The following is a 24,524-nucleotide window of genomic DNA, read 5'->3' on the forward strand; positions in this document are numbered from 1 at the left end:
TAACCACGTGATGAAGACGTCCTATAATATTGTATTTAATGCGATTTTCTTCCTGTAAACTGTATATATAACTATATATATATATATATATATATATATATATATATATATATATATATATATATATATATATATATAATGCTGCAAATTACTGTAAATTGACTGTACTCTATATTAACTGCAAAAATTATAAGACTGATTAAATAAAAGACAAATTAACTAAATGTATGTGCTATTGTTTCATTAGTATTTTAATGTAATATTTTTCTTCATATGATATTTATTATAATGTAATTTTGTTCAGATTATAATATATACTATAAATACTAACTATACTATAGTGATCTGCATTAAACAACCTGAACAAATCAGTCCTCTCTCTCTCTCTCTCTCTCTCTCTCTCTCTCTCTCTCTCTCTCTCTCTCTCTCTCTCTCTCTCTCTCTCTCTCTCTCTCTCTCTCTCTCTCTCTCTCTCTCTCTCGATTTGATCAAAAATGTAAATGAGGCCTTCCGATTAACAGTCCAGTGGACCCTAGCAACAGCCTAGAAACCACTCAGAACACCCTAGCAACTACCTAGGAATGCCTTAGCTACACCTTAGCAACCGCCTAGCAACCACTTATCAACCGCTGTGCTTCCTGCCAACTGCCTTTGAGTCCCCGGCGCAGTCACGTTGGCTTTCTCAAGCCAACATCAAAGTTCGTCAACGAACTTTAGGTTCTAGTTATTAGGCTGGCTTGTGTAGCAAGCCAGACTACTGTTATCCTATTAAACTTATTATTATTATTAGGCTGGCTTGTGTAGCAAGCCAGACTACTGTTATCCTATTAAACTTATTATTATTAGGCTGGCTTGTGTAGCAAGCCAGACTACTGTTATCCTATTAAACTTATTATTAGGCTGGCTTGTGTAGCAAGCCAGACTACTGTTATCCTATTAAACTTATTATTATTATTCTATATTATTATTCTTCTTCTGAGACTAAAAATTAAACTCTATCTCGTCCTAGGCCTTTCAAGCTATGACCATCAAACTTGGGTCAGACCTCCGAACTATTCTGACTCGAGTTGCTATATCTTTTCCGACTGATCCGACTTTCGGTTTTCCGAAAAACGTCCCGGGACCGTCGGAAAAATCCCATAGACGTAACATTGGATCAAACTTTGCGACCTCATAACTCCGCGTCAGAATGTCACACAGACTTCTAACTAGGCTCATTTAACTCAGACCATCAATCTGCCAATGACTGATCACCTTTAAACTTTCTGCCCACGCCCTAACAACCACTTTTGGACCCTAGAAACCGTCCCATAGACTTCCATTGCAAAAGACTCTCATTGACTTTACATTGGATCAAACTTTGTGAGCTCATAACTCTGGATCAAACTGTCCTACAGACTAATGGCTGAGCTCATTTAACTCAGTCTAGCCAGCAGCCAATCACTGATGGCCTTTTAACTTTCTAGCCACACCCTAACAACCAGATACTGCACCCTAGCAACTGTCCCATAGACTGCCATTAAAGAGGTTCAGACTGATATTGTCATGCTGCAGTGTGATAGAGACATGGGGATTGTTTTTAACTGTTCATACTGGCAAGAAGCTTGTATACATCATCAGTCTTAGCTGTCAATCAACTCCATAGCAACAAAACAGACTAACCTAGCAACGATATGACACCAGCTATATCTCAGCATCAGAACATCGTAGAGAGGCGGGGGTTGGCTTGTTTGACTCATGCTCGCACACCATCTATCTATCTATCTATCTATCTATCTATCTATCTATCTATCTATCTATCTATCTATCTATCTATCTACCTCTATCTATCTATTTATCTATCTATCTATCTATCTATATATCTATGTATCTCTATCTATCTATCTATCTATCTATCTATCTATCTATCTATCTATCTATCTATCTATCTATCTATCTATCTATCTATCTATCTATCCATCATGCTAACAGCATTCTAAATCATGCTAGAATCATGCTAGTTACATGCTAATTCATGCTAGAATCATGCTAAATCATGCTAGTTACATGCTAATTCATGCTAGAATCATGCTAATCACACGCTAATTCATGCTAGAATCATGCCAGTCACATGCTAATTCATACTAGAATCATGCTAACAACATGCTAATTCATGCTAGAATCATGCTAGTCACATGCTAATTCATGCTAGAATCATGCTAACAACATGCTAATTCATGCTAGAATCATGCTAGTAACATGCTAATTCATGTTAGAATCATGCTAACAACATGCTAATTCGTGCTAGAATCATGCTAGTAGCATGCTAATTCATGTTAGAATCATGCTAACAACATGCTAATTCATGCTAGAATCATGCTAGTAACATGCTAATTCATGCTAGAATCATGCTAACAACATGCTAATTTATGCTAGTATCATGCTAGTCACATGCTAATTCATGCTAGAATCATGCTAGTCAAATGCTAATTCATGCTAGAATCGTGCTAACAACATGCTAATTCATGCTAGAATCATGCTAGTAACATGCTAATTCATGCTAGAATCATGCTAGTAACATACTAATTCATGCTAGAATCATGTTAACAACATGATAATTCATGCTAGAATCATGCTAGTAACATGCTAATTCATGCTAGAATCATGCTAACAACATGCTAATTCATGCTAGAATCGTGCTAATTCATGCTAAAATCATGCTAGTAACATGCTAATTCATGTTAAAATCATGCTAGGTACATGCTAATTCATGCTAGAATCATGCTAACAACATGCTAATTCATGCTAGAATCGTGCTAGTAACATGCTAATTCATACTAGAATCATGCTAGTAACATGCTAATTCATGCTAGAATTATGCTAACAACATGCTAATTCATGCTAGAATCATGCTAGTCACATGCTAATTCATGCTAGAATCATGCCAGTCACATGCTAATTCATACTAGAATCATGCTAACAACATGCTAATTCATGCTAGAATCATGCTAGTCACATGCTAATTCATGCTAGAATCGTGCTAATTCATGCTAAAATCATGCTAGTAACATGCTAATTCATGCTAGAATCATGCTAGTAACATGCTAGAATCGTGCTAGTAACATGCTAATTCATACTAGAATCATGCTAGTAACATACTAATTCATGCTAGAATTATGCTAACAACATGCTAATTCATGCTAGAATAATGCTAGTAACATGCTAATTCATGCTAGAATTGTGCTAACAACATGCTAAATCATGCTAGAATCATGCTAACAACATGCTAAATCATGCTAGAATCAGGCTAACAACATGCTAATTCATGCTAGAATCATGCTAACAACATGCTAATTCATGCTAGAATCATGCTAACATTATGCTAATTCATGCTAGAATCATGCTAACAACATCTATCTATCTATCTATCTATCTATCTATATATCTTTTCATACTTTTTAAAACTGTTTAAATAAACTATTACCGTCAGGCTTTCACAAGCCAGCCTCAAAGTTTGTTCTCAAACTTTAAGAATCTAGTTAATATTATTATTAGGCTGGCTTGTGTAGCAAGCCAGACTACTGTTATCCTATTAAACTTATTATTATATTTATTATTCTTCTTCTGAGACTAAAAATTAAACTCTATCTCGTCCTAGGCCTTTCAAGCTATGACCATCAAACTCGGGTCAGACCTCCGAACTATTCTGACTCGAGTTGCTATATCCTTTCCGACTGATCCGACTTTCGGTTTCCCGAAAAACGTCCCGGGACCGTCGGAAAAATCCCATAGACGTAACATTGGATCAAACTTTGTGACCTAATAACTCCGCATTAGAATGTCACACAGACTTCTAACTGGGCTCATTTAACTCAGACTATCAAACTGCCAATGACTGATCACCTTTAAACTTTCTGGCCACGCCCTAGCAACCACTTCTGGACCCTAGAAACCGTCCCATAGACTTCCATTGCAAAAGACTCTCATTGACTTTACATTGGATCAAACTTTGTGAGCTCATAACTCTGCATCAAACTGTCCTACAGACTAATGGCTGAGCTCATTTAACTCAGTCTAGCCAGCAGCCAATCACTGATGGCCTTTTAACTTTTTAGCCACACCCTAACAACCAGATACTGCACCCTAGCAACTGTCCCATAGACTGCCATTAAAGAGGTTCAGACTGATATTGTCATGCTGCAGTGTGATAGAGACATGGGGGTTGTTTTTAACTGTTCATACTGGCAAGAAGCTTTGATACATCATCAGTCTAAGCTGTCAATCAACTCCATAGCAACAAAACAGAGTAACCTAGCAACGATATGGCACCAGCTATATCTCAGCATCAGAACTTCGTAGAGAGGCGGGGGTTGGCTTGTTTGACTCATGCTCGAACACCATCCATCTATCTATCTATCTATCTATCTATCTATCTATCTATCTATCTATCTATCTATCTATCTATCTATCTATCTATCTATCTCTAACTATCTATCTATCTATCTATCTATCTATCTATCTATCTATCTATCTATCTATCTATCTCTAACTATCTAACTATCTATCTATCTATCTATCTATCTATCTATCTATCTATCTATCTATCTATCTATCTATCTATCTATCTATCTATCTCTAACTATCTCTAACTATCTATCTATCTATCTATCTATCTATCTATCTATCTATCTATCTATCTATCTATCTATCTATCTATCTATCTCTAACTATCTATCTATCTATCTATCTATCTATCTATCTATCTATCTATCTATCTATCTATCTATCTATCTATCTATCTCTAACTATCTCTAACTATCTATCTATCTATCTATCTATCTATCTATCTATCTATCTATCTATCTATCTATCTATCTATCTATCTATCTATCTATCTATCTATCTATCTATCTATCTATCTATCCATCATGCTAACAACATGCTAATTCATGCTAGAATCATGCTAGCTACATGCTAATTCATGCTAGAATCATGCTAGTCACATGCTAATTCATGCTAGAATCATGCTAACAACATGCTAATTCATGCTAGAATCATGCTAACAACATGCTAATTCATGCTAGAATCATGCTAGTAACATGCTAATTCATGTTAGAATCATGCTAACAACATGCTAATTCGTGCTAGAATCATGCTAGTAGCATGCTAATTCATGTTAGAATTATGCTAACAACATGCTAATTCATGCTAGAATCATGCTAGTAACATGCTAATTCATGCTAGAATCATGCTAACAACATGCTAATTCGTGCTAGAATCATGCTAGTAGCATGCTAATTCATGTTAGAATTATGCTAACAACATGCTAATTCATGCTAGAATCATGCTAGTAACATGCTAATTCATGCTAGAATCATGCTAACAACATGCTAATTCATGCTAGAATCATGCTAGTCACATGCTAATTCATGCTAGAATCATGCTAGTCAAATGCTAATTCATGCTAGAATCGTGCTAACAACATGCTAATTCATGCTAGAATCTTGCTAGTAACATGCTAATTCATGCTAGAATCATGCTAGTAACATACTAATTCATGCTAGAATCATGCTAACAACATGATAATTCATGCTAGAATCATGCTAGTAACATGCTAATTCATGCTAGAATCATGCTAAGAACATGCTAATTCATGCTAGAATCGTGCTAATTCATGCTAAAATCATGCTAGTAACATGCTAATTCATGTTAAAATCATGCTAGGTACATGCTAATTCATGCTAGAATCATGCTAGTAACATGCTAATTCATGCTAGAATCGTGCTAGTAACATGCTAATTCATACTAGAATCATGCTAGTAACATGCTAATTCATGCTAGAATTATGCTAACAACATGCTAATTCATGCTAGAATCATTCTAGTAACATGCTAATTCATGCTAGAATTGTGCTAACAACATGCTAAATCATGCTAGAATCATGCTAACAACATGCTAAATCATGCTAGAATCATGCTAACAACATGCTAATTAATGCTAGAATCATGCTAACATTATGCTAATTTATGCTAGAATCATGCTAACAACATCTATCTATCTATCTATCTATCTATCTATCTATCTATCTATCTATCTATCTATCTATCTATCTATCTATCTATCTATCTATCTATCTTTTCATACTTTTTAAAAACTGTTTAAATAAACTATTACCGTCAGGCTTTCACAAGCCAGCCTCAAAGTTTGTTCTCAAACTTTAAGAATCTAGTTCTTCTTCTGAGACTAAAAATTAAACTCTATCTCATCCTAGGCCATTCAAGCTATGACCATCAAACTCGGGTCAGACCTCCGAACTATTCTGACTCGAGTTGCTATATCTTTTCCGACTGATCCGACTTTCGGTTTTCCGAAAAACGTCCCGGGACCGTCGGAAAAATCCCATAGACGTAACATTGGATCAAACTTTGTGACCTCATAACTCCGCATCAGAATGTCACACAGACTTCTAACTGGGCTCATTTAACTCAGACTATCAAACTGCCAATGACTGATCACCTTTAAACTTTCTGGCCACGCCCTAGCAACCACTTTTGGACCCTAGAAACCGTCCCATAGACTTCCATTGCAAAAGACTCTCATTGACTTTACATTGGATTAAACTTTGTGAGCTCATAACTTTGCATCTGACTGTCCTACAGACTAATGGCTGAGCTCATTTAACTCAGTCTAGCCAGCAGCCAATCGCCGATGGCCTTTTAACTTTCTAGCCACCCCCTAACAACCAGATACTGCACCCTAGCAACTGTCCCATAGACTGCCATTAAAGAGGTTCAGACTGATATTGTCATGCTGCAGTGTGATAGAGACATGGGGGTTGTGTTTAACTGTTCATACTGGCAAGAAGCTTTGATACATCATCAGTCTAAGCTGTCAATCAACTCCATAGCAACAAAACAGACTAACCTAGCAACGATATGGCACCAGCTATATCTCAGCATCAGAACATCGTAGAGAGGCGGGGGTTGGCTTGTTTGACTCATGCTTACACCATCTATCTATCTATCTATCTATCTATCTATCTATCTATCTATCTATCTATCTATCTATCTATCTATCTATCTATCTATCTATCTATCTATCTACCTTTATCTATCTACCTTTACCTATCTATCTATCTATCTATCTATCTATCTATCTATCTATCTATCTATCTGTCTGTCTGTCTGTCTGTCTGTCTGTCTGTCTGTATCTATCTATCTATCTATCTATCTATCTATCTATCTATCTATCTATCTATCTATCTACCTCTACCTATCTATCTATCTATCTATCTATCTATCTATCTATCTATCTACCTCTATCTTTCTATCTATCTATCTATCTATCTATCTATCTATCTATCTATCTATCTATCTATCCATCATGCTAACAACATGCTAATTCATGCTAGAATCATGCTAGTTACATGCTAATTCATGCTAGAATCATGCTAGTCACATGCTAATTCATGCTAGAATCATGCTAGTCACATGCTAATTCATGCTAGAATCATGCTAACAACATGCTAATTCATGCTAGAATCATGCTAATTTATGCTATAATCATGCTAGTAACATGCTAATCCATGCTAGAATCATGCTAACAACATGCTAATTCATGCTAGATTCATGCTAGTAACATGCTAATTCATGCTAGAATCATGCTAGTATCATGCTAATTCATGCTAGCATCGTGCTAACAACATGCTAATTCATGCTAGAATCATGCTAGTAACATGCTAATTCATGCTAGAATCATGCTAACAACATGCTAATTCATGCTAGAATCATGCTAGTAACATGCTAATTCATGTTAGAATCATGCTAACAACATGCTAATTCATGCTAGAATCATGCTAACAACATGCTAGTTCATGCTAGAATCATGCTAACAACATGCTAATTCATGCTAGAATCATGCTAGTGAAATGCTAATTCATGCTAGAATCATGCTAACAACATGCTAATTCTTGCTAGAATCATGCTAGTAACATGCTAATTCATGTTAGAATCATGCTAACAACATGCTAATTCATGCTAGAATCATGCTAGTAACATGCTAATTCATGCTAGAAGCATGCTAACAACATGCTAATTTATGCTAGAATCATGCTAGTAGCATGCTAATTCATGCTAGAATCTTGCTAGTAACATGCTAAATCATGCTAGAATCATGCTAACAACATGCTAATTCATGCTAGAATCATGCTAACAACATGCTAATTCATGCTAGAATTGTGCTAATTCATGCTAGAATCATGCTAGTAACATGCTAATTCATGCTAGAATCGTGCTAACAACATGCTAATTCATGTTAAAATCATGCTAACAACATGCTAATTATTGCTAAAATCATGCTAGTAACATGCTAATTCATGCTAAAATCATGCTAACAACATGCTAATTCATGCTAGAATCATGCTAGTAACATGCTAATTCATGCTAAAAGCATGCTAACAACATGCTAAATAATGCTAGAATCATGCTAGTAACATGCTAATTCATGCTAGAATCATGCTAGTAACATGCTAATTCATGCTAGAATCATGCTAACAACGTGCTAATTCATGCTAGAATTATGCTAACAACATGCTAATTCATGCTAAAATCATGCTAGTAACATGCTTATTCATGTTAAAATCATGCTAGGTACATGCTAATTCATGCTAGAATCATGCTAGTAACATGCTAATTCATGCTAGAATCATGCTAACAACATGCTAATTCATGCTAGAATCATGCGAACAACATGCTAATTCATGCTAGAATCATGCTAGTAACATGCTAATTTATGCTAAAATCATGCTAACAACATGCTAATTCATGCTAAAATCATGCTAGTAACATGCTAATTCATGCTAGAATCATGCGAACAACATGCTATTTCACGTTAAAATCATGCTAATAACATGCTAATCTATCTATCTATCTATCTATCTATCTATCTATCTATCTATCTATCTTTTCATAGTTTTAAAAACTGTTTAAACTAAATAAACTATTACCGTCAGGCTTTCACAAGCCAGCCTCAAAGTTTGTTCTCAAACTTTAAGAATCTAGTTATTAATATTATTATTCTTCTTCTGAGACTAAAAATTAAACTCTATCTCGTCCTAGGCCTTTCAAGCTATGACCATCAAACTCGGGTCAGACCTCCGAACTATTCTGACTCGAGTTGCTATATCCTTTCCGACTGATCCGACTTTCGGTTTTCCGAAAAACGTCCCGGGACCGTCGGAAAAATCCCATAGACTTAACATTGGATCAAACTTTGTGACCTCATAACTCCGCATCAGAATGTCACACAGACTTCTAACTGGGCTCATTTAACTCAGACTATCAAACTGCCAATGACTGACCACCTTTAAACTTTCTGGCCACGCCCTAGCAACCACTTTTGGACCCTAGAAACCGTCCCATAGACTTCCATTGCAAAATACTCTCATTGACTTTACATGGGATCAAACTTTGTGAGCTCATAACTCTGCATCAGACTGTCCTACTGACTAATGGCTGAGCTCATTTAACTCAGTCTAGCCAGCAGCCAATCACCGATGGCCTTTTAACTTTCTAGCCACACCCTAACAACTAGATACTGCACCCTAGCAACTGTCCCATAGACTGCAATTAAAGAGGTTCAGACTGATATTGTCATGCTGCAGTGTGATAGAGACATGGGGGTTGTTTTTAACTGTTCATACTGGCAAGAAGCTTTGATACATCATCAGTCTAAGCTGTCAATCAACTCCATAGCAACAAAACAGACTAACCTAGCAACGATATGGCACCAGCTATATCTCAGCATCAGAACATCGTAGAGAGGCGGGGGTTGGCTTGTTTGACTCATGCTCTTACACCATCTATCTATCTATCTATCTATCTATCTATCTATCTATCTATCTATCTATCTATCTATCTATCTATCTATCTATCTATCTATCTATCTATCTATCTATCTATCTATCTATCTATCTATCAATCTACCTCTATCTATCTATCTATCTATCTATCCATCTATCTATCTACCTATCGATCTATCTACCTATCGATCTATCTATCTATCTATCTATCTATCTATCTATCTATCTATCTATCTATCTATCTATCTACCTCTATCTATCTATCTATCTATCTATCTATCTACCTATATCTATCTATCTATCTATCTATCTATCTATCTATCTATCTATCTATATCTATCTATCTATCTATCTATCCATCATGCTAAGAACATGCTAATTCATGCTAGTTACATGCTAATTCATGGTAGAATCATGCTAGTAACATGCTAATTCATGCTAGAATCATGCTAACAACATGCTAATTCATGCTAGAATCATGCTAACAACATGCTAATTCATGCTAGAATCATGCTAGTAACATGTTGATTCATGCTAGAATCATGCTAACAACATGCTAATTCATGCTAAAATCATGCTAGTAACATGCTAATTCCTGCTAGAATCATGCTAACAACATGCTAATTCATGATAGAATCGTGCTAGTAACATGCTAATTCATGCTAGAATCATGCTAGTAACATGCTAATTCATGCTAGAATCGTGCTAACAACATGCTAATTTATGCTAGAATCATGCTAGTTACATGCTAATTCATGCTAGAATCATGCTAGTAACATGCTAATTCATGCTAGAATCATGCTAGTAACATGCTAAATCATGCTAGAATCATGCTAACAACATGCTAATTCATGCTAGAATCATGCTAATTAATGCTAAAATTATGCTAGTAACATGCTAATTCATGCTAGAATCATGCTAGTAACATGCTAATTCATGCTAGAATCGTGCTAACAACATGCTAATTCATGCTAGAATCGTGCTAGTTACATGCTAATTCATGCTAGAATCATGCTAGTAACATACTAATTCATGCTATAATCGTGCTAACAACATGCTAATTCATGCTAGAATCATGCTAGTAACATGCTAATTCATGCTAAAATCGTGCTAGTAACATGGTAATTCATGCTAGAATCGTGCTAACAACATGCTAATTCATGCTAGAATCGTGCTAACAACATGCTAATTCATGCTAGAAACGTGCTAGTAACATGCTAATTCATGCTAGAATCATGCTAGTAACATGCCAATTCATGCTAGAATCATGCTAACAACATGCTAATTCATGCTAAAACCATGCTAACAATATTCTAATTTATGCTAAAATCATGCTAGTAACATGCTAATTCATGCTATAATTGTGCTAGCAACATGCTAATTTATGCTAGAATTATGCTAACAACATGCTAATTCATGCTAAAATCATGCTAACAACTTGGTAATTCACGCTAGAATCATGCTAACAACATGCTAATTCACGTTAGAATCATGCTAATACCATGCTAATCTATCTATCTATCTATCTATCTATCTATCTATCTATCTATCTATCTATCTATCTATCTATCTATCTATCTATCTATCTATCTATCTATCAATCTTTTCATACTTTTTAAAACTGTTTAAACTAAATAAACTATTACCGTCAGGCTTTCACAAGCCAGCCTCAAAGTTTGTTCTCAAACTTTAAGAATCTAGTTAATATTATTATTCTTCTTCTGAGACTAAAAATTAAACTCTATCTCGTCCTAGGCCTTTCAAGCTATGACCATCAAACTCGCGTCAGACCTCCGAACTATTCTGACTCGAGTTGCTATATCCTTTCCGACTGATCCGACTTTCGGTTTTCCGAAAAACGTCCCGGGACCGTCGGAAAAATCCCATAGACGTAACATTGGATCAAACTTTGTGACCTCATAACTCCGCATCAGAATGTCACACAGACTTCTAACTGGGCTCATTTAACTCAGACTATCAAACTGCCAATGACTGACCACCTTTAAACTTTCTGGCCACGCCCTAGCAACCACTTTTGGACCCTAGAAACCGTCCCATAGACTTCCATTGCAAAATACTCTCATTGACTTTACATGGGATCAAACTTTGTGAGCTCATAACTCTGCATCAGACTGTCCTACAGACTAATGATTGAGCTCATTTAACTCAGTCTAGCCAGCAGCCAATCACTGATGGCCTTTTAACTATCTAGCCACACCCTAACAACCAGATACTGCACCCTAGCAACTGTCCCATAGACTGCCATTAAAGAGGTTCAGACTGATATTGTCATGCTGCAGTGTGATAGAGACATGGGGGTTGTTTTTAACTGTTCATACTGGCAAGAAGCTTTGATACATCATCAGTCTAAGCTGTCAATCAACTCCATAGCAACAAAACAGACTAACCTAGCAACGATATAATAGCAGCTATATCTCAGCATCAGAACATCGTAGAGAGGCGGGGGTTGGCTTGTTTGAATCAGGCTCGCACACCATCTATCTATCTATCTATCTATCTATCTATCTATCTATCTATCTATCTATCTATCTATCTATCTATCTATGTACCTCTATCTATCTACCTACCTACCTCTATCTATCTATCTATCTACCTACCTACCTCTATCTATCTATCTATCTATCTATCTATCTATCTATCTATCTATCTATCTATCTATCTATCTATCTATCTATCTATCTATCTATCTATTTATCTATCTATCTATCTACGTACCTCTATTTATCTACCTACCTACCTCTATCTATCTATCTATCTATCTATCTATCTATCTATCTATCTATCTATCTATCTATCTATCATCTATCTATCTATCTATCTATCTATCTATCTATCTATCTATCTATCTATCTATCTATCTATCTATCATCTACCTCTATCTATCTATCTATCTATCTATCTATCTATCTATCTATCTATCTATCTATCTATCTATCTATCTATCTATCTATCTATCTATCTATCTGTCTGTCCATCATGCTAACAACATGCTAATTCATGCTAGAATCATGCTAGTTACATGCTAATTCATGCTAGAATCATGCTAGTCACATGCTAATTCATGCTAGAATCATGCCAGTCACATGCTAATTCATACTAGAATCATGCTAACAACATGCTAATTCATGCTAGAATCATGCTAGTCACATGCTTATTCATGCTAGAATCATGCTAACAACATGCTAATTCATGCTAGAATCATGCTAGTTACATGCTAATTCATGTTAGAATCATGCTAACAACATGCTAATTCGTGCTAGAATCATGCTAGTAGCATGCTAATTCATGTTAGAATCATGCTAACAACATGCTAATTCAAGCTAGAATCATGCTAGTCACATGCTAATTCATGCTAGAATCATGCTAACAGCATGCTTATTTATGCTAGAATCATGCTAACAACATGCTAATTCATGCTAGAATCATGCTAACAACATGTTAATTCATGCTAGAATCATGCTAGTCAAATGCTAATTCATGCTAGGATCATGCTAACAACATGCTAATTCATGCTAGAATCATGCTAATAACATGCTAATTCATGTTAGAATCATGCTAACAACATGCTAATTCATGCTAGAATCATGCTAGTAACATGCTAATTCATGCTAGAAGCATGCTAACAACATGCTAATTTATGCTACACTGTTAACCCTTACTGTAGATTATGCAGTAAATAACAGTAAAATAGCCAGCGTTTAGCTGTAATGAAAGGAAACAGTAATTTACTGTAAAAGGAGCAGGATTTGTATGAAATTCTGTAGTGCAAAGAATAAATTACAGTAATTTACTCTATGTACCATTACAGATATTTACTGTGATAATAAATGGTAAATTACTGTTCAACCATTACTGCCCCATCTACTATCATGCTTTATGTTGCTATTTTATATTTATTTTATCTCTGTGTTTTCTTTGGTTCCTTTTATGTTTTTAACATTGAGTATCAGGAGTCAACCAATGCCACAAAAATATTCACACAGAGCAAAGAAATTGTCACAATAATTTTTATAACTTTGTTTACTTTTTCTATAATTAATCTAATTTAATTGCCTAGTTTGACCTATAGTTAAGATTTTAAATTGCACTTTCAACTGAATATTAGTATTTTGCTAAATAACTAGTAAAAATGTGTTATTAAAAAATATATATATATATCTTAAACAACATGCACATACATTTTTGCAGAGACTCAATGAATTTGTCTGGAAAACTGGCAAGTAAAAGTGCCATTAACAGTATAAAGGCTTTCCTAAATAAATGTATAAATCATGATCTTTGTTGTGTTTTTTATTATTTTTTACTACAGATTTGGAACGACATGAGAATCAGATTATTTATTTATTTATTTTTTTCTATGGATGAAGTTTATATTATTGTATATTTTTATTGTTTTTATTAAACGATATGTGCATAACTGTGATAAATGTAGGCAGTTGCTTTGAAAATATGCTATGTACCAGGGTTGTCAAACTCCTGGAAAGCCACAGCCTAGTAGAATTTAGTTCCAGCCCTGCTTCAACACACTACCTTTAGATTTAGTTTGATCAGGTGTGTTTAATTAGTATAACTGCACTGTTACTCTGTAGATTGTGCAGTAAATAACTGTAAAAAAAAAATGATTTAGGCATCACCAAAGGTGTTAGAAAGAGTTTTCAGAAAATGCTGGCCCTTTAAGAGAGCCAGGTGTTTGATTTGTTTACTGCTGAGTGTGCTCTATTCTCTGTCTACCAATTCAGATGTTGAGTCTGATATGTTTTAGGCTTAAATAAGAATCTTAAATGAGTAAGTAAAATGTGTTAAAATGTTTTTGAGGGTTTATAAAATAAGGCTGTGTTTTAAGTTATATTGTTGTTATCTTGAACTGTGTACTTGAAAGCTACATTGTTAGCCTCTCCTCGTATAACTTCTTACATTACTTTTGTTTAAGTATATGTATTTATTTTATATTGCACACTGCCATAATGTACAGATGCTAACAGTTGTGTGTACCTTTCTGGCAACTAAGCCAAAATTAAATTCCATCATCTCAGTAAGATAACATGTGCACATCATCACAGGGAATCACAAAAACATGATACACATAGCCATCCACACACAAAAGCTCCACTGTCCGGTCCCAGGTTGTGAGTTTATTGCTAAGTATTTTTCAGAGCAGTGTTTCCATCTATGAATTTATATTTGAAACAATAAAAAAGTTTGTTGTCATGAGATAATTATAACAATAAAAGATTGGATCCTTTGGTTTTTCGGTGTTGCCAACTTTATTTTTGTTTTCTATAATTATTTTAAAGTTTTTGAGAATTGACACAGTTTTTAATTATTTAAAACTTTAAAATTTAAAATAATTATTTTGTTTTTTGCTGTTCAGTTTTTTTTTTTTTTTTTTTTTTGCATGGTCAGCATTGAGGAGAGAGTAACACATTTCACTGCAGCAGTTTGTGTGTGTGTTTATTGGATATGTGATTGTGATAAATGTTAGCAGTTGCTTTAAAAGTATGCTATATACCAGGGGTGCTTAATCCTGTTCCTGGAGATCTACCTTCCTGCAGATTTCAGTTGCTATCCATATCAAACACACCTAAACCAATTAATTAGGACCTGAACACCACGTGATAATTACAGGCAGGTGTGTTTGATATGGGTAGCAACTGAAATCTGCAGGAACGTAGATCTCCAGGAACAGGATTAAGCACCCCTGCTATATACCATGGGGGTCAAACTCCAAGTTACTGGAGAACTGCAGGGCAGCAGAGTTTAGTTCCCACCCTTCTTTAACATTACCTGTAGATTTCTAACGAGCCTTAATTAGTTTTATCAGGTGCGTTTAATTAGAGTTACAGCTTAAAGTCCCGGCCACACTGCACTTTCCTCCCTATAGACTTCCATTCATACGCATGTGTATGCTGCAGACCTGGAATGCAACCTCATGCGACAAATTTTACAGTTTGCAGCATTGGAAAGTTCAAGCTTGGAGAACTCTGAACTGTGAAATCACATCATGTGATTGCTTGAGACTAATCAAAGATCAAACCATGACCTCTCTGAACAAAAATTATGGACCAGTTGCTTGCTTTTTCAATCTCTAAATATTTTGTTTAATCCCACTCCTTTTCGCAGTGCCATATGACAGAATTTTGCATGCTTAAACGTTAGTTTGACTGCAGCCTTGCTGTGCAGACCTGTGGCTCTCAGTAATATGTAAGATGATATTTATATCTGCTGATTTCTTAATTTTGGTTTACAATTTCTGTTTTATATTTGTTTGCTGCCAAAACAGTAAAATAAATTTGTCAGAATTTACAACTTAATTAATTTAAAGAATTAATAAAAGGCAAGAATACTAATTAATTTTAGTAACACCTTGACATACTATTGTGTATGCAGTATAATACTGTGAGTTGTAACACTACAGTACAGTAATTAACTGTACACAGTTTCCAGTTAGTTACCACTACTGCTCTATTACAGTGATTAACTGGCAACACTGTTGCCAGCTATTCACTGCAATGGTTCGGTTACAGTAAACAACTGGCAACACTGTTGCCAGCCACTCACTGTAATGGTTCAGTTTCAGTAATTAACTGGCAACACTGTTGCCAGTTACTTACTGTAACCAAACTTTTACAGTGAGTAGCTGGCAACAGTGTTGCCAGTGTTCTACTGTAAAAAAGCCTGGTAAGGTCTAACAGTGTAGAATCATGCTAGTAGCATGCTATTTCATGCTAGAATCTTGCTAGTAACATGCTAAATCATGCTAGAATCATGCTAACAACATGCTAATTAATGCTAGAATCATGCTAACAACATGCTAATTCATGCTAGAATTGTGCTAATTCATGCTAAAATCATGCTAGTAACATGCTAATTCATGTTAAAATCATGCTAGGTACATGCTAATTCATGCTAGAATCATGCTAGTAACATGCTAATTCATGCTAGAATCGTGCTAACAACATGCTAATTCATGTTAAAATCATGCTAACAACATGCTAATTCATGCTAAAATCATGCTAGTAACATGCTAATTCATGCTAAAATCATGCTAACAACATGCTAATTCATGCTAAAATCATGCTAGTAACATGCTAATTCATGCTAGAATCATGCTAACAACATGCTAATTCACGTTAAAATCATGGTAATAACATGCTAATCTATCTATCTATCTATCTATCTATCTATCTATCTATCTATCTATCTATCTATCTATCTATCTATCTATCTATCTATCATCTATCTATCTATTCTTACTTTTTAAAACTGTTTAAACTAAATAAACTATTACCGTCAGGCTTTCACAAGCCAGCCTCAAAGTTTGTTCTCAAACTTTAAGAATCTAGTTAGGCTGGCTTGTGTAGCAAGCCAGACTACTGTTATCCTATTAAACTTATTATTATTAATATTATTATTCTTCTTCTGAGACTAAAAATTAAACTCTATCTCGTCCTAGGCCTTTCAAGCTATGACCATCAAACTCGGGTCAGACCTCCGAACTATTCTGACTCGAGTTGCTATATCTTTTCCGACTGATCCGACTTTCGGTTTTCCGAAAAACGTCCCGGGACCGTCGGAAAAATCCCATAGACTTAACATTGGATCAAACTTTGTGACCTCATAACTCCGCATCAGAATGTCACACAGACTTCTAACTGGGCTCATTTAACTCAGACTATCAAACTGCCAATGACTGACCACCTTTAAACTTTCTGGCCACGCCCTAGCAACCACTTTTGGACCCTAGAAACCGTCCCATAGACTTCCATTGCAAAAGACTCTCATTGACTTTACATGGGATCAAACTTTGTGAGCTCATAACTCTGCATCAGACTGTCCTACAGACTAATGGCTGAGCTCATTTAACTCAGTCTAGCCAGCAGCCAATCACCGATGGCCTTTTAACTTTCTAGCCACACCCTAACAACTAGATACTGCACCCTAGCAACTGTCCCATAGACTGCAATTAAAGAGGTTCAGACTGATATTGTCATGCTGCACTGTGATAGAGACATGGGGGTTGTTTTTAACTGTTCATACTGGCAAGAAGCTTTGATACATCATCAGTCTAAGCTGTCAATCAACTCCATAGCAACAAAACAGACTAACCTAGCAACGATATGGCACCAGCTATATCTCAGCATCAGAACATCGTAGAGAGGCGGGGGTTGGCTTGTTTGACTCATGCTCTTACACCATCTATCTATCTATCTATCTATCTATCTATCTATCTATCTATCTATCTATCTATCTATCTATCTATCTATCTATCTATCTATCCATCTATCTACCTATATCTATCTATCTATCTATCTATCTATCTATCTATCTATCTATCTATCTATCTATCTATCTATCTATCTATCTATCTATCTATCTATCTATCTATCTATCTATCTATCCATCTATCTATCTACCTCTATCTATCTATCTATCGATCTATCTACCTATATCTATCTATCTATCTATCTATCTATCTATCTATCTATCTATCTATCTATCTATCTATCTATCTACCTCTATCTATCTATCTATCTATCTATCTATCTATCTATCTATCTATCTATCTATCTACCTATATCTATCTATCTATCTATCTATCTATCTATCTATCTATCTATCTATCTATCTATCTATCTATCTATCTATCTACCTATATCTATCTATCTATCTATCTATCTATCTATCTATCTATCTATCTATCTATCTATCTATCTATCTATCTATCTATCTACCTACCTATATCTATCTATCTATCTATCTATCTATCTATCTATCTATCTATCTATCTATCTATCTATCTATCTATCTACCTATATCTATCTATCTATCTATCTATCTATCTATCTATCTATCTATCTATCTATCTATCTATCTATCTATATATCTATCTACCTACCTATATCTATCTATCTATCTATCTATCTATCTATCTATCTATCTATCTATCTATCTATCTACCTACCTATATCTATCTATCTATCTATCTATCTATCTATCTATCTATCTATCTATCTATCTATCTATCTATCTATCTATCTATCTATCTACCTATATCTATCTATCTATCTATCTATCTATCTATCTATCTATCTATCTATCTATCTATCTATCTATCTATCTATCTATCTATCTATCTATATATCTATCTACCTACCTATATCTATCTATCTATCTATCTATCTAACTATCTATCTATCTATCTATCTATCTATCTATCTATCTATCTATCTATCTATGTATCTATCTATCTATCTATCTATCTATCTATCTATCCATCATGCTAAGAACATGCTAATTCATGCTAGAATCATGCTAGTTACATGCTAATTCATGGTAGAATCATGCTAGTAACATGCTAATTCATGCTAGAATCATGCTAACAACATGCTAATTCATGCTAGAATCATGCTAACAACATGCTAATTCATGCTAGAATCATGCTAGTAACATGTTAATTCATGCTAGAATCATGCTAACAACATGCTAATTCATGCTAAAATCATGCTAGTAACATGCTAATTTATGCTAGAATCATGCTAACAACATGCTAATTCATGATAGAATAGTGTTAGTAACATGCTAATTCATGCTAGAATCATGCTAGTAACATGCTAATTCATGCTAGAATCGTGCTAACAACATGCTAATTTATGCTAGAATCATGCTAGTTACATGCTAATTCATGCTAGAATCATGCTAGTAACATGCTAATTCATGCTAGAATCATGCTAGTAACATGCTAAATCATGCTAAAATCATGCTAACAACATGCTAATTCATGCTAGAATCATGCTAATTAATGCTAAAATTATGCTAGTAACATGCTAATTCATGCTAGAATCATGCTAGTAACATGCTAATTCATGCTAGAATCGTGCTAACAACATGCTAATTCATGCTAGAATCGTGCTAGTAACATGCTAATTCATGCTAGAATCATGCTAGTAACATACTAATTCATGCTATAATCGTGCTAACAACATGCTAATTCATGCTAGAATCGTGCTAGTAACATGCTAATTCATGCTAGAATCGTGCTAGTAACATGGTAATTCATGCTAGAATCGTGCTAACAACATGCTAATTCATGCTAGAATCGTGCTAACAACATGCTAATTCATGCTAGAAACGTGCTAGTAACTTGCTAATTCATGCTAGAATCATGCTAGTAACATGCCAATTCATGCTAGAATCATGCTAACAACATGCTAATTCATGCTAAAATCATGCTAACAATATTCTAATTTATGCTAAAATCATGCTAGTAACATGCTAATTCATGCTATAATTGTGCTAGCAACATGCTAATTTATGCTAGAATCATGCTAACAACATGCTAATTCATGCTAAAATCATGCTAACAACTTGGTAATTCACGCTAGAATCATGCTAACAACATGCTAATTCACGTTAGAATCATGCTAATACCATGCTAATCTATCTATCTATCTATCTATCTATCTATCTATCTATCTATCTATCTATCTATCTATATCTATCTATCTATCTATCTATCTATCTATCAATCTTTTCATACTTTTAAAAACTGTTTAAACTAAATTAACTATTACCGTCAGGCTTTCACAAGCCAGCCTCAAAGTTTGTTCTCAAACTTTAAGAATCTAGTTCTATATTATTATTCTTCTTCTGAGACTAAAAATTAAACTCTATCTCGTCCTAGGCCTTTCAAGCTATGACCATCAAACTTGGGTCAGACCTCCGAACTATTCTGACTCGAGTTGCTATATCTTTTCCGACTGATCCGACTTTCGGTTTTCCGAAAAACGTCCCGGGACCGTCGGAAAAATCCCATAGACGTAACATTGGATCAAACTTTGCGACCTCATAACTCCGCGTCAGAATGTCACACAGACTTCTAACTAGGCTCATTTAACTCAGACCATCAATCTGCCAATGACTGATCACCTTTAAACTTTCTGGCCACGCCCTAGCAACCACTTTTGGACCCTAGAAACCGTCCCATAGACTTCCATTGCAAAAGACTCTCATTGACTTTACATTGGATCAAACTTTGTGAGCTCATAACTCTGCATCAAACTGTCCTACAGACTAATGGCTGAGCTCATTTAACTCAGTCTAGCCAGCAGCCAATCACCGATGGCCTTTTAACTTTCTAGCCACACCCTAACAACCAGATACTGCACCCTAGCAACTGTCCCATAGACTGCCATTAAAGAGGTTCAGACTGATATTGTCATGCTGCAGTGTGATAGAGACATGGGGATTGTTTTTAACTGTTCATACTGGCAAGAAGCTTGTATACATCATCAGTCTTAGCTGTCAATCAACTCCATAGCAACAAAACAGACTAACCTAGCAACGATATGACACCAGCTATATCTCAGCATCAGAACATCGTAGAGAGGCGGGGGTTGGCTTGTTTGACTCATGCTCATACACCATCTATCTATCTATCTATCTATCTATCTATCTATCTATCTATCTATCTATCTATCTATCTATCTATCTATCTATCTACATCTTTCTATCTATCTATCTATCTATCTATCTATCTATCTATCTATCTATCTATCTATCTATCTATCTATCTATCTATCTACCTCTACCTATCTATCTATCTATCTATCTATCTACATCTTTCTATCTATCTATCTATCTATCTATCTATCTATCTATCTATCTATCTGTCTGTCTGTCTGTCTGTCTGTCTGTCTGTCTGTCTGTCTGTGTCTGTCTGTCTGTGTCTGTCTGTCTGTCTGTCTGTCTGTCTGTCTGTCTGTGTCTGTCTCTATCTATCTATCTATCTATCTATCTATCTATCTATCTATCTATCTATCTATCTATCTATCTATCATGCTAACAATATGCTAATTCATGCTAGAAACATGCTAGTTACATGCTAATTCATGCTAGAATCATGCTAGTCACATGCTAATTCATGCTAGAATCATGCTAGTCACATGCTAATTTATACTAGAATCATGCTAACAACATGCTAATCCATGCTAGAATCATGCTATTCACATGCTAATTCATGCTAGAATCATGCTAGTAACATTCAAATTGATGTTAGAATCATGCTAACAACATGCTAATTCATGCTAGAATCATGCTAGTAACATGCTAATTCATGCTAGAATCATGCTAACAACATGCTAATTCATGCTAGAATCATGCTAGTAACATGCTAATTCATGCTAGAATCATGCTAACAACATGCTAATTCATGCTAGAATCATGCTAACAACATGCTAATTCATGCTAGAATCATGCTAGTAACATGCTAATTCATGCTAGAATCATGCTAACAACATGCTAATTCATGCTAGAATCATGCTAGTAAAATGCTAATTCATGCTAGAATAATGCTAGTAACATGCTAATTTATGCTAGAATCATGCTAGTAACATGCTAATTCATGCTAAAATCATGCTAGTAACATGCTAATTCATGCTAGAATCATGCTAACAACATGCTAATTCATGCTAATTCATGCTAGAATCATGCTAGTAGCATGCTAATTCATGCTAGAATCATGCTAACAACATGCTAATTTATGCTAGAATCATGCTAGTAACATGCTAATTCATGCTAGAATCATGCTAACAACATGCTAATTCATGCTAGAATCATGCTAGTAACATGCTAATTCATGCTAGAATCATGCTAACAACATGCTAATTCATGCTAGAATCATGCTAACAACATGCTAATTTATGCTAGAATCATGCTAGTAACATGCTAATTCATGCTAAAATCATGCTAACAACATGCTAATTCATGCTAGAATCATGCTAGTAGCATGCTAATTCCTGCTAGAATCATGCTAACAACATGTTAATTTATGCTAGAATCATGCTAGTAACATGCTAATTCATGCTAAAATCATGCTAGTAACATGCTAATTCATGCTAGAATCATGCTAACAACATGCTAATTCATGCTAGAATCATGCTAGTAGCATGCTAATTCATGCTAGAATCATGCTAACAACATGCTAATTTATGCTAGAATCATGCTAGTAACATGCTAATTCATGCTAAAATCATGCTAGTAACATGCTAATTCATGCTAGAATCATGCTAACAACATGCTAATTCATGCTAGAATCATGCTAGTAGCATGCTAATTCATGCTAGAATCATGCTAACAACATGCTAATTTATGCTAGAATCATGCTAGTAACATGCTAATTCATGCTAAAATCATGCTAGTAACATGCTAATTCATGCTAGAATCATGCTAACAACATGCTAATTCATGCTAGAATCATGCTAACAACATGCTAATTCATGCTAGTAGCATGCTAATTCATGCTAGAATCATGCTAGTAACATGCTAATTCATGCTAAAATCATGCTAGTAACATGCTAATTCATGCTAGAATCATGCTAACAACATGCTAATTCATGCTAGAATCATGCTAGTAACATGCTAATTAATGCTAGAATCGTGCTAACAACATGCTAATTCATGCTAGAATCATGCTAACAACATGCTAATTCATGCTAGAATCATGCTAATTCATGCTAAAATCATGCTAGTAACATGCTAATTTACGCTAAAATCATGTTGTAACATGCTAATTCATGCTAGAATCATGTTAAAAACATGCTAATTCATGCTAGAATCATGCTAATAACATGCTAATCTATCTATCTATCTATCTATCTATCTATCTATCTATCTATCTATCTATCTATCTATCTATCTATCTATCTATCTATCTATCTTTTCATAGTTTTAAAAACTGTTTAAACTAAATAAACTATTACCGTCAGGCTTTCACAAGCCAGCCTCAAAGTTTGTTCTCAAACTTTAAGAATCTAGTTAGTGGGGTTTGCCCTTAGGCAAAGTCCACTATTGTTATTCTCCATACTTATTATTATTATTATTCTTCTTCCGTACGTTTTTCGGCGCGTAACTCGTCCCGCAGCTTTCGTCCCAGACCCTTGAAAGTGGGGTCAAATCGTCCGGTCTTATCGGGAATGGTGTGCTATGACTTTTATAAGGGGTGGGGGGTTTTTTGGCCCCGCAGGGGCCAAAAAACCCCCCCTAAAATCCCATAGACTTAACATTGAGCCGAACTTTGACGAATCACAGCGCCGAGTGTGAATTTCGTAGAAATATGGGATTCGCAACAGCTGTAGGGGGTTGCAGCCTAAGTGAGAACATACCACGCAGGGGGGTATAAGTTGTACCCCTGGGGGGCTAGGACGTCCCAAAGTGGTCCCATTGACTTAACATGGGCCCATTGACTCCCATTCATTACATTGACTCCCATTATAAATGTCACATGTCAATCACAGTACATAGCAGTGTCATACTGACTTCGGGGTGGGCTTATTTGACTCAGGCAACCAATCAGCATCTCATTATGATTTTGAAGCTCACAAGCCACGCCCCCCCAGACCATTTAAAGACCCCTCTAACTGCCCCATTGACTTAACATGGGGTGGGATGTCCCATTGCAGATCCCATTGACTTCCATTATAAAGGTCACACATCTATAACATTACATAGGAGTGTCATAGAGACATGGGGGTGGGCTCATTTGACTCAGACAACCAATCAGCATCTCAATATGATAATGAAGCTCACAAGCCACGCCCCCAAACTGGTCCCATAGACTGCCATTATAACTGGCCTACAGGCATATCTTTGCTTAGCAGTGTCCTATTGA

The 24,524-nt window shown here is 35.3% G+C and overlaps 1 protein-coding gene and 1 long non-coding RNA gene across 3 annotated transcripts in view; one reads left to right on the forward strand and one right to left on the reverse strand.

Annotated features, from left to right (window-relative positions):
- Window positions 1–24,524, reverse strand: part of si:ch1073-220m6.1 — a 58,625-nt gene that overhangs the window by 7,530 nt on the left and 26,571 nt on the right. The window lies entirely within an intron of this gene.
- LOC147843003 (uncharacterized) lies at window positions 477–23,536 on the forward strand. Its single transcript, XR_015495370.1, has 4 exons — window positions 477–723; window positions 20,486–22,478; window positions 22,704–23,203; window positions 23,269–23,536. It is a non-coding gene; the product is annotated as an uncharacterized LOC147843003 (long non-coding RNA).

This window comes from Danio rerio, chromosome 7 (assembly GCF_052040795.2).
Source record: "Danio rerio strain M-AB ecotype USA chromosome 7, GRCz13ab, whole genome shotgun sequence".
NCBI lineage: Eukaryota > Metazoa > Chordata > Actinopteri > Cypriniformes > Danionidae > Danio > Danio rerio.